This window comes from Hyla sarda, chromosome 8, assembly GCF_029499605.1.
Source record: "Hyla sarda isolate aHylSar1 chromosome 8, aHylSar1.hap1, whole genome shotgun sequence".
Classification (NCBI taxonomy): domain Eukaryota; kingdom Metazoa; phylum Chordata; class Amphibia; order Anura; family Hylidae; genus Hyla; species Hyla sarda.
In genome coordinates this window covers 159,039,264-159,048,930 of record NC_079196.1, presented here as the reverse complement: position 1 = coordinate 159,048,930, position 9,667 = coordinate 159,039,264, and positions in this window count along the sequence as shown.

The window sequence follows — 9,667 nt, the reverse complement described above, 5'->3', positions numbered from 1 at the left end:
CTGCAGAAGATGCGGAAGAAGCTGGAGGATCGCGAAGAAGACACCGGAGCAGCTGGACAGCATCAGGAGCCCCTGGGACAGCATCGGGAGCGGTGAGGACCTGGTCCGGAGTGGCGGGGACAGGTGAGTACAGCTTCCTATACTTTACATTGCACGGATCCCTCAACATACGATGGAGTCGACAAACGATGGGTCATCTGGAACGAATTACCATCGTATGTTGAGGGACCACTGTATTTAAATTACAATAAAAAAAATAAAAAAAATTAGGTGGCACTTTACCTTTAACCATTGTTCAGAGAATATGACCGATAACACAAAGTTTTCTTTCACTCATTGTTTATGGTTGACTGAAGTCATTTATTGTCAAACAACTGTGTTTACTCTTTTTAAATCATAATCGCAACACAAACTACCCAAATGACCCTGATGAAAAGTTTACATACCCCAGTTCTTAATACGGTGTATTGCCCCCTTTAACATCAGTGACAGCTTGAAGTCTTTTGTGGTAGTTGTGGATGAGGCTCTTTATTTTCTCAGATGGTAAAGCTGCCCATTCTTCCTTGCAAAAAGCCTCCAGTTCACCTAAATTCTTGGATGGTCTCGCATGAACTGCACGTTTTGAGGTCTCCCCAGAGTGGCTCAATGATATTGAGGTCTGGAGACTGAGATGGCCACTCCAGAACCTTCACTTTATTTTGCTGTAGCCAATGACAGGTTGACTTGCCCTTGTGTTTTGGATCATTGTCATGTTGGAATGTCCAGGTACGTCCCATGTGCAGCTTCCTGGATTATGAGTGCAAATTGTCCACCGGTATTTGTTGATACAGCACAGAGACAAGCCTTAAACTTTCTGGCACAAAGTCATTTTGAGTGATGAGACTAAAATTGAACTGTTTGGACACAACCATAAACGCTACATTTGGAGAGGAGTCAACAAGGCCTATCATGAAAGGTATACCATTACTACTATGAAACATGGTGGTGGATTGCTGATGTTTTGAGTATGTGTGAGCTACAAAGGCACAGGAAATTTTATCAGAATTGATGGCAATATGAATGAAGTAATGTATCCTCCTTTTATGTACTAACCTTTGTGTGGCACAGTATCAAATGCCTTAGAAGTCCAGATATATGACATCCACAGCTTTACCCTGGTCCAATCTATAACTGGCCTCCTCATAGAAGCTGATCAGATTAGTCTGACAGGACCGATCCTGAATAAACCCACGTTGTTGCTTTGTTGTTAGGCTATTTTTCATTGATTTATCCCAGAATAGCATCTCTCAGAAAACCCTCAAAAATCTTAACCACAACAGATGTTAAACTTACAGGCCTATAGTTCCCAGGAACCCTTTTGACCGCTTTTTGAATATTGCTACCACTTTTGCTAAGTGCCAGTCCTGAGGAACAATCCCTGTCATAATAGAATCTTTAAATAGAAGGAATAAGGTGTGTTTTTATGTTCTTTAGGTGGTGCTGCACTTCTTGTTGGGTCAAACAGGTGAGATTATCAGTAGAATTTACATTATCCCTACTCTTGTTGTCCTTCATTGCATTTCCTGTGTGAATACAGTAGAAAAGAAGGAATTTGGTAGATTGGCCTTTTTCTTTATCATCTTCCTCCATTACACCCAGATTATTTCACAGGGTGCCAACATTCTCAGTTGTAAGGTTTTATATAGGTGAATAATACATTGCTCAAAAAAAATAAAGGGACCACTAAGATAACACATCCTAGATCTGAATGAACTAATCGTATGAAATGCTTTAGTCTTTACATAGTTGAGATGTGCCGACAACAAAATCACACACAAATTATCAATGGAAATCAAATTTTTCAACCCATGGAGGTCTGGATATGGAGTCTCACTCAAAATCAAATTGGAAAACCACACTACAGGCTGATCCAACTTTGATGTAATGTCCTTAGTCAAAATGAGGCTCAGTGGTGTGTTTGGCCTCCATGTGCCCCTATGACCTCCCTACAACACCTGGGCATGCTCCTGATGAGGTGGTGGATGGTATCCTGAGTGATGTCCTCCCAGACCTGGACTAAAGCATCCGCCAACTGCTGGACAGTCTGTGGTGCAACGTGGCGTTGGTGGATGGAGTGAGACACGATGTCCCAGATGTGCTCAATTGGATTCAGGTCTGGAGAATGGGTGGGCCAGTCCATAGCATCAAAAGCATTAGGAGGAACCCAGGGCCAACTACACCAGCATATGGTTTCACATGGGTCTTAGGATCTCATCTCTGTACCTATTGGCAGTCAGGCTGCCTCTGGAAAACACAGGGCTGTGCGGTCCCCCTAAGAAATGCCACCCCACATCATTACTGACCCACCACCAATCCGGTCATGCTGGAGGATGTTGCAGGCAGCAGAACTTTATCTACGTCGTCTCCAGACTCTCACATGTGCTCCGTGTAAACCTGCTTTCATCTGTGAAGAGCACAGGGTGCCAGTGGTGAATTTGCGATCTTGGTGATCTCTGGCAAATACCAAACGTCCTGAACGGTGTTGGGCTGTAAGCACAACCCCCACCTGTGGACGTCGGGCCCTCATACCACCCTCATGGAGTCTGTTTCTCACCATTTGAGTGGACACATGCACATTTGTGGTCTGCTGGAGGTCATTTTGCAGGGCTCTGGCTGTGCTCCTCCTGCTCCTCCTTGCACAAAGGTGGAGGTAGTAGTTCTTCTGCTGGGTTGTTGCCCTCCTACGGCCTCCTCTACTTCTCCTGATGTACTGGCCGGTCTCCTGGTAGTGCCTCCATGCTCTGGACACTACGCTGACACACAGCAAACCTTCTTGTCACAGCTCGCATTGATGTGCCACCCTGGATGAGCTGCATTACCTGAGCCACTTGTGTGGGTTGAAGACTCATGCTACCACTAGAGTGTAAGCACCGCCAGCATTCAAAAGTGACCAAAACCTCAGCCAGGAAGCATAGGAACTGAGAAGTGGTCTGTGATCACCACCTGCAGAACCACTCCTTTATTGGGGGTGTCTTGCTAACTGCCTATAATTTCCCTCTGTTGTCTGTTCCGTTTGCACACCAGCATGTGAAATTGATTGTCAATCAGTGTTGCCTCCTGAGTGGTCAGTGTGATTTCACAAAAGTGTAATTGACTTGGAGTTACATTGTGTTGTTTAAGTGTTCCCTTTATTTTTTTTTTGAGCAGTGTAGCATAGGTGGTGTCCTGTGCCATCTTTGTGCGTTTTTTTGTTTGTTTTCCAACTGCCACATTACTTTCTTCCCATAGAGGCCTCCAGCACTTTGTGGTGTCCTCAGGCCCTTCCATTTTGTAGCCCTCCTGTTTGGGCTGCTGGTGGCTCCCCAAGATTTCACAACAGTCATGGCAACAACATGCCCATCCTTCACTCTCAGAAAGTGTCAATGGTTCTGTACCTGGGCAGCATTCTCATTGGGGCACTCTCCTGCACCCAGATCCTGGAGAGCATCCATGGCTTTTCTTCACATACACTCTAGCTCTGGCTAGATTGTCTCCTCATCCAGGTCCAATCTGTCACCCTCTCCCCTCCTAGGTCTGTGTATTCATACAGCGCTTCCTTGGATATTTCTTCCAGTGACTGACGGTCTGTCCGCAGAGATCCAAAACTCTGTTAGCTCTTCCATCCACCCTCCGTTAGTCTGTGTCTGTTGGGCATAACAGTGGCCTTCATGGCAGCGGTGCCATTTGCACTGTTTTTCTTTTGTCCTCACAGACAGGCCTTTCTTTCTCGCCAGGGTACCTCTGGTTATTTATCATTTTGTTCAGATTGCCCTTGTGGTGTGTCGCTCTCTTATCTGGTGGCTCCAGAGGAGGCCAGGACCATCTCTCTAAGCCTTCTGCTTTGACAGACCCTACTGCTTTGTTGGACAAACTTGGTGTCCTTGGCATCCTTGGTTTGCCAACAAAGATGGTTTTTACAGAAAATCAGTCATAGCAGCAGTTTTGACAGTTCTAGCATGGGCAGAACCCCATGTCCCAACTACCTCCACTGTTCCCTAAGGTCCATGCAGGTGCTATCTTCGTATGTGGTGGAATATGGGCTGTGGCACCTTATTTCCTAGTTCTTCCCGGACCACTTGTCTCTGCGATCTGGAAGCGGGTCATGCTCGCAGTTCTCTCAGGTAGCAGACATCAGGGACTTCAGGTTTCCATTTTCTGGGTCATGGCCTTCGTGCTAGGTGTGCCCAGAAGTTCCTTCCTGTCATTCTCCCTCTCCAGCCTGGGACCTCCTGTTGAGGCCAGATGCCTTACAGGCTCTCCTTCAAGCCCTTTGAGGAGATGTTTTCTCCTTTGGCAGGTGGCATTCCTCGTCATGATTACTTTGCTCTGATGGGTCTCTGAACTGGCTGACCTTTCTTCGTCGGGACGCAGTACTTTCCAACTGCGTTTAACCCTCGTTGGTTTTGCCTCTCGGCACCTTGAGATTTTTTGTTCTCCTATCAAAATGGTGTGAGGGCCTTCGGCCTCTGAAGCGACCATCTCTTGATGGATCCGGTTGGCTGTTGGAATCCTGTCGCTGCGAGGAGATGGTGCCTTGCTTTCGGGTCATGACTGTGCCAGATGGTTTGTTGGGATTTTTGGACAGTTCGATACTGGGCTCCAGTTTTTAGAGATCTGGGGTTGCTCCCCACATTACCTTGCTGACTTTTTTTTTTTTGTAGCTGCTGTTTTTCCCACTAAGGAACTACTTTGGACCCCCCCCCCGGCCAATGAAGCGACGAGAGAATACATTTTAGTTTTTTGTACTCTCCATAAAATCTCCTTCATTGGGGGACACAACCCCCACCTACTTATTGGTGCATTGTCTGGGTGTTTCTTTCTGGTTGACTGGGTTTTCTTTGGAATTCCATCCTGGTATCCTTCGGACATATCCCTTTTTGTTTGTTTGGCTTCTCCTACTTTGTGATGCTACTGATTAGCTCAGTGCCAGTGTGCGGGTATATCCTGCTGAGGAGGAGCCGACCTTTTTTGTTACCTAGTGTTATCCTCTTAGTGGCAGCAACATATACCCATGGTCCTGTGTCCCCCAATGAAAGCAATTTTACGATGAGCACAGAAAAATCGACTTTTTACTCTGCACGGGTTTTCATAAATTTCCCTCAATAGTCATTTAAACTCAGGCATTAATCTTTTACTAACACATCAAGAATGATCCTACTCTATTTCCTTAAAGGGGTACTCCGCCCCTAGGCATCTTATCCCCAATCCAAAGGATAGGAGATAAGATGTCTGATCGCGGGGGTCCCACCGCTGGGGACCCCTGCATTCTACCATGCGGCACCCACCTGTAACGGCTTCCGGAACTGCTGGAGGCCCTCAGGTTAATACCATCTCGACCACGGGGACGTAAGATCGTGACGTCACGACTCCGCCCCGTGTGATGTCACACCCCGCCCCCTCAATGCAAGTCTATGGGAGGGGGAGTGACAACTTTCACTGTCTAGATGTCTAGGGGCGGAGTACCCCTTTAACCTGTTGGGGACAAAGGGTATACAGGTATTCCCTTGCATCACGGTACTTAAAGGGGTTATCCAGGAAAACTTTTTATATATCAACTTGCTCCAGAAAGTTAACAGATTTGTAAATTACTTCTGTTAAAAAACCTTAAACCTTTAAGTACTTATAAGCTGCCGAAGTTGAGTTGTTCTTTTCTAAGTGCTCTCTAATGACACCTGTCTCGGGAACTGTCCAGAGTAGAAGCAAATCCCCATAGCAAACCTCTTCTACTCTGTGCAGTTCCCGAGACAAGCAGAGATGTCAGCAGAGAGCACTGTTGCCAGACAGAAAAGAACAACTCGACTTCAGCATCTGATAATTATTGGAAGGATTAAGATGTGTAATTTTCTGGAGCCAGTTGATATAAATAATAATAATAATTTTCCCTGGAATACCCCTTTTACCCCTTAATGACCATGGACGTAAATGTACATTATGGTGCTGTGGTACTTAACGCACCATGACGTACATTTACGCTCCACCATGACTGTGAGCACCGGAACGGTGCTCGCGTCATGCGCGGCAGGTCCCGGCAGCCAGGGAAATGCCGGTAATGGCAGACATTCACAATTGCGCGGATGATCGCCATTAACCCCTCAGATGCCGTGATGAAGTCAGATCACAGCATCTGCGGCAGTGCGGTACTTTGGATGATCGGATCGCCCGCAGCGCTGCCGCGGGGATCCGATCATCCAGCATGGCAGCCGGAGGTCCCCCTCGCCTGGCTCCGACTGTCTCCCAGGGTCTTCTGCTCTGGTCTGAGATCGAGCAGACCAGAGCAGAAGATCACTGATAACACTGATCAGTGCTATGCTCTATGCATAGCACTGAAAAGTAATAGCAATCAAATGATTGCTATAAATAGTCCTCTATGGGGACTGTTAAAGTGTAAAATAAAAAAAATAAAATATAAAAACATTTGAAAAATCCCCTCCCCCAATAAAAAAGTAAACCGTCCGTTTTTCCCATTTTATTTTTCCCAATAAAATAATTAATACACCTATTTGATATCACCACGTGCGTAAGTCTGAACTATTAAAATATATTGTTAATTATCCTGTACGTTGAATGGTGTAAGCGTAAAAAAAATATAAATGGTCCAAAAATTGCTGCTTTTTTGTCACATTTTATTCCCCAAAAAATTATTAAATTAATAAAAAGTAAAACCTGATAAAAACTACAGATCATGGTGCAAAAAATTGGCCCTCATTTTCAAACATACTAATTTTGTTAAAATGGTTTGAGTTTTTTTTAAGCAGTACAATTATAGAAAAGCATATAACATGGGTATCTTTTTAGTTGTATTGACTCACAGAATAAAGAAAACATGTCATTTTTACCGGAAAGTGTATAGCGTGAAAACAAAACCTTCAAAAAATTTCTAAATTGCGGTTTTCTTTTCAATTTTCCCACATAAATAATATTTGTTTGGTTTCGCCATACATTTTATGATAAAATAAGTGATGTAATTACAAAGTACAATTGGTGACGCAAAAAACAAGCCCTCATATGGGTCTGTGGATGGAAATATTAGAGAGTTATGATTTTTAGAAGGCGAGGAGGAAAAAACGAAAATGCAAAAATAAAATTGGTCTGGTCCTTAAGGCCAAAATGGGCCTGGTCCTTAACCCCTTAAGGACAGAGCATTTTTCTGTTCTTGCACTTTCGTTTTTTCTTCCTTACCTTTTAAAAATCATAACCCTTTAAATTTTGCACCTAAAAATCCATATGACGGCTTATTTTTTGCGCCACCAATTCTACCTCGTAATGACATCAGTCATTTTAGCCAAAAATCTTCAGCAAAATGGATAAAAAAAATCATTGTGTAACAAAATGGAAGAAAAAACACCATTTTGGGGGCTTCCGTTTCTACGCAGTAAATTTTTCGGTAAAAATTACACTTTATCTTTATTCTGTAAGTCCATATGGTTAAAATGATACCCTACTTATATAGGTTTGATTTTGTCGCACTTCTGAAAAAAATCATAACTACATGCAGGAAAATTAATACATTTAAAATTGTCATCTTCTGACCCCTATAACTTTATTTTTCCACGAACGGGGCGGTACATTTTTTGCGCCGTGACCTGAAGTTTTTAGTGGTACCATTATGGTTTTGATCGGACTTTTTGATCGCTTTTTATAAATTTTTTTATGGTTTAAAAAGTGACCAAAAATACGCTATTTTGGACTTTGGAATTTTGTTTTGCGCATGCACCATTGACCATGTGGTTTAATTAACAATATATTTTTGTTTGGACATTTACGCACGTGGCGATACCACATATGTTTATTTTTATTTACAGGGGGGTTTTTTATGGGAAAAGGGGGGTGATTCAAACTTTTATTAGGGAAAGGGTTAAATGATCTTTCATAACTTTTTTTTTTGTAAACTTTTTTTTTGCAATGTTATAGCCCCTATAGGGGGCTATAACATGCAGTACATTGTTTCAATACACTGATCACTGCCATTGCATTCAATGGCAGGGATCAGTGTTATCGGCGGTTGATTGCTCAAGCCTGGATTGCAGGCTTGGATCAATCAATCGCCGTTCAGACGCACAGGAGACAGGTGAGGGGACCTCTTGCAGCATCCTAGCTGATCGGGACATCGCGATTGTCCCGATCAGCCCAACTGAGCAGCCGGGATGCTTTTACTTTAACTTTTAGATGCGGCGATCAACTTTGATTGCCGTGTCTAAAGAGTTAATGCCGGACATCAGCCCGATCGGCGATGTCCGGCATTAGCGTGGGTCCCGGTGGCTTATAGCAACCAGGACCCACCGGGTATGAAGCGTGCTCACCTCGTGAGCACGCATTATATGTTGGGACGCGCATATTGACATTCATAAACGTCCATATGCGCTAAGGGGTTGAGGGGTTAACCCCTTTTTTCCTCCTTGCCTTCTAAATATCATAACTCTCTTATATTTTCAGCCACAGGCTATTATGAGGGCTTGTTTTTTGCGCGACCAGTTGTCCTTTGTAATGACATCACTTATTTTACCATAAAATGTACGGCGCAACTAGAGATGAGCGAAGTTACAGTGATTCGACTTCTCGGCTCGGCAGTTTCTGACTTTAGCCTGCATAAATTAGTTCAGCTTTCAGGTGCTCCGGTGGGCTGGAAAAGGTGGATACTGTTCTGGGAGACTTTCTCCTAGAACTGTATCCACCTTTTCCAGCCCAAAGGAGCACCTGAAAGCTGAACTAATTTATGCAGGCTAAAGTCAGAAACTGCCGAGCTGAGAAGTTCGTGATGAATATAATTACTGTAAATTCGCTCATCTCTAGGCGCAACCAAAAAAAATACTATTTGTGTGGGGAAATTGATAAGAAAACCACAATTTAGCAAATTTTTGAAGGTTTCGTTTTCATGCTGTACACTTTACAGTAAAATAGACCTGTTTTCTTTATTCTGTGGGTCAATATGATTAAAAGATACCCATGATTACATATTTTTCTATTATAAAGCTTGAAAAAAATCGTTTAAAATCCCTCTATTTTGCTGACCTATAACTTTTTCATTTTTCTATATAAGCGGTGGTATGAGGGCTCATTTTTTGCGCCGTGATCTGTACTTTTTATACCACATTTGCATATATAAAACTTTTAATACATTTTTTAGGAATTTTATTTGGAATAAAATGTTAAATAAAAATAAGCCGCAATTTTGGACTTAATATTTTTTTTTTTTTACGTTCACGCCGTTCACCATACAGGATAATTAACATTATATGTTAATAGTTCGGATATTTACGCACACGGTGATACCAAATATGTTTATTAAAAACATTTTTTTCCACTTTTTGGGGGTAAAATGAGGAAAAACGGACAATTAAAATTTTTATTTGGGGAGGGTATTTTTTACTTATTTTTTTATTTATTTCTCAGACCAGAGTAGAAGACCCATAGAAGGCTGTGGAGGCAGGTGAGGGGGCCTCAGTCTGCCGTTCTGGACGATCGGATCGCCGCGGCAGCACTGTGGGTGATCCGATCATCCATTTTAGTGACCGCAGCGCTGCAGATGCCTTGATCTGTATTGATCACAGCATCTGAGGGGTAATTGTTTCATAGTGGTGTCACCGTGATAATGTAAAACAGCAGTAAATATAAGGACTTCTCCATCCTCCAAACATATAGAATGAAGTAT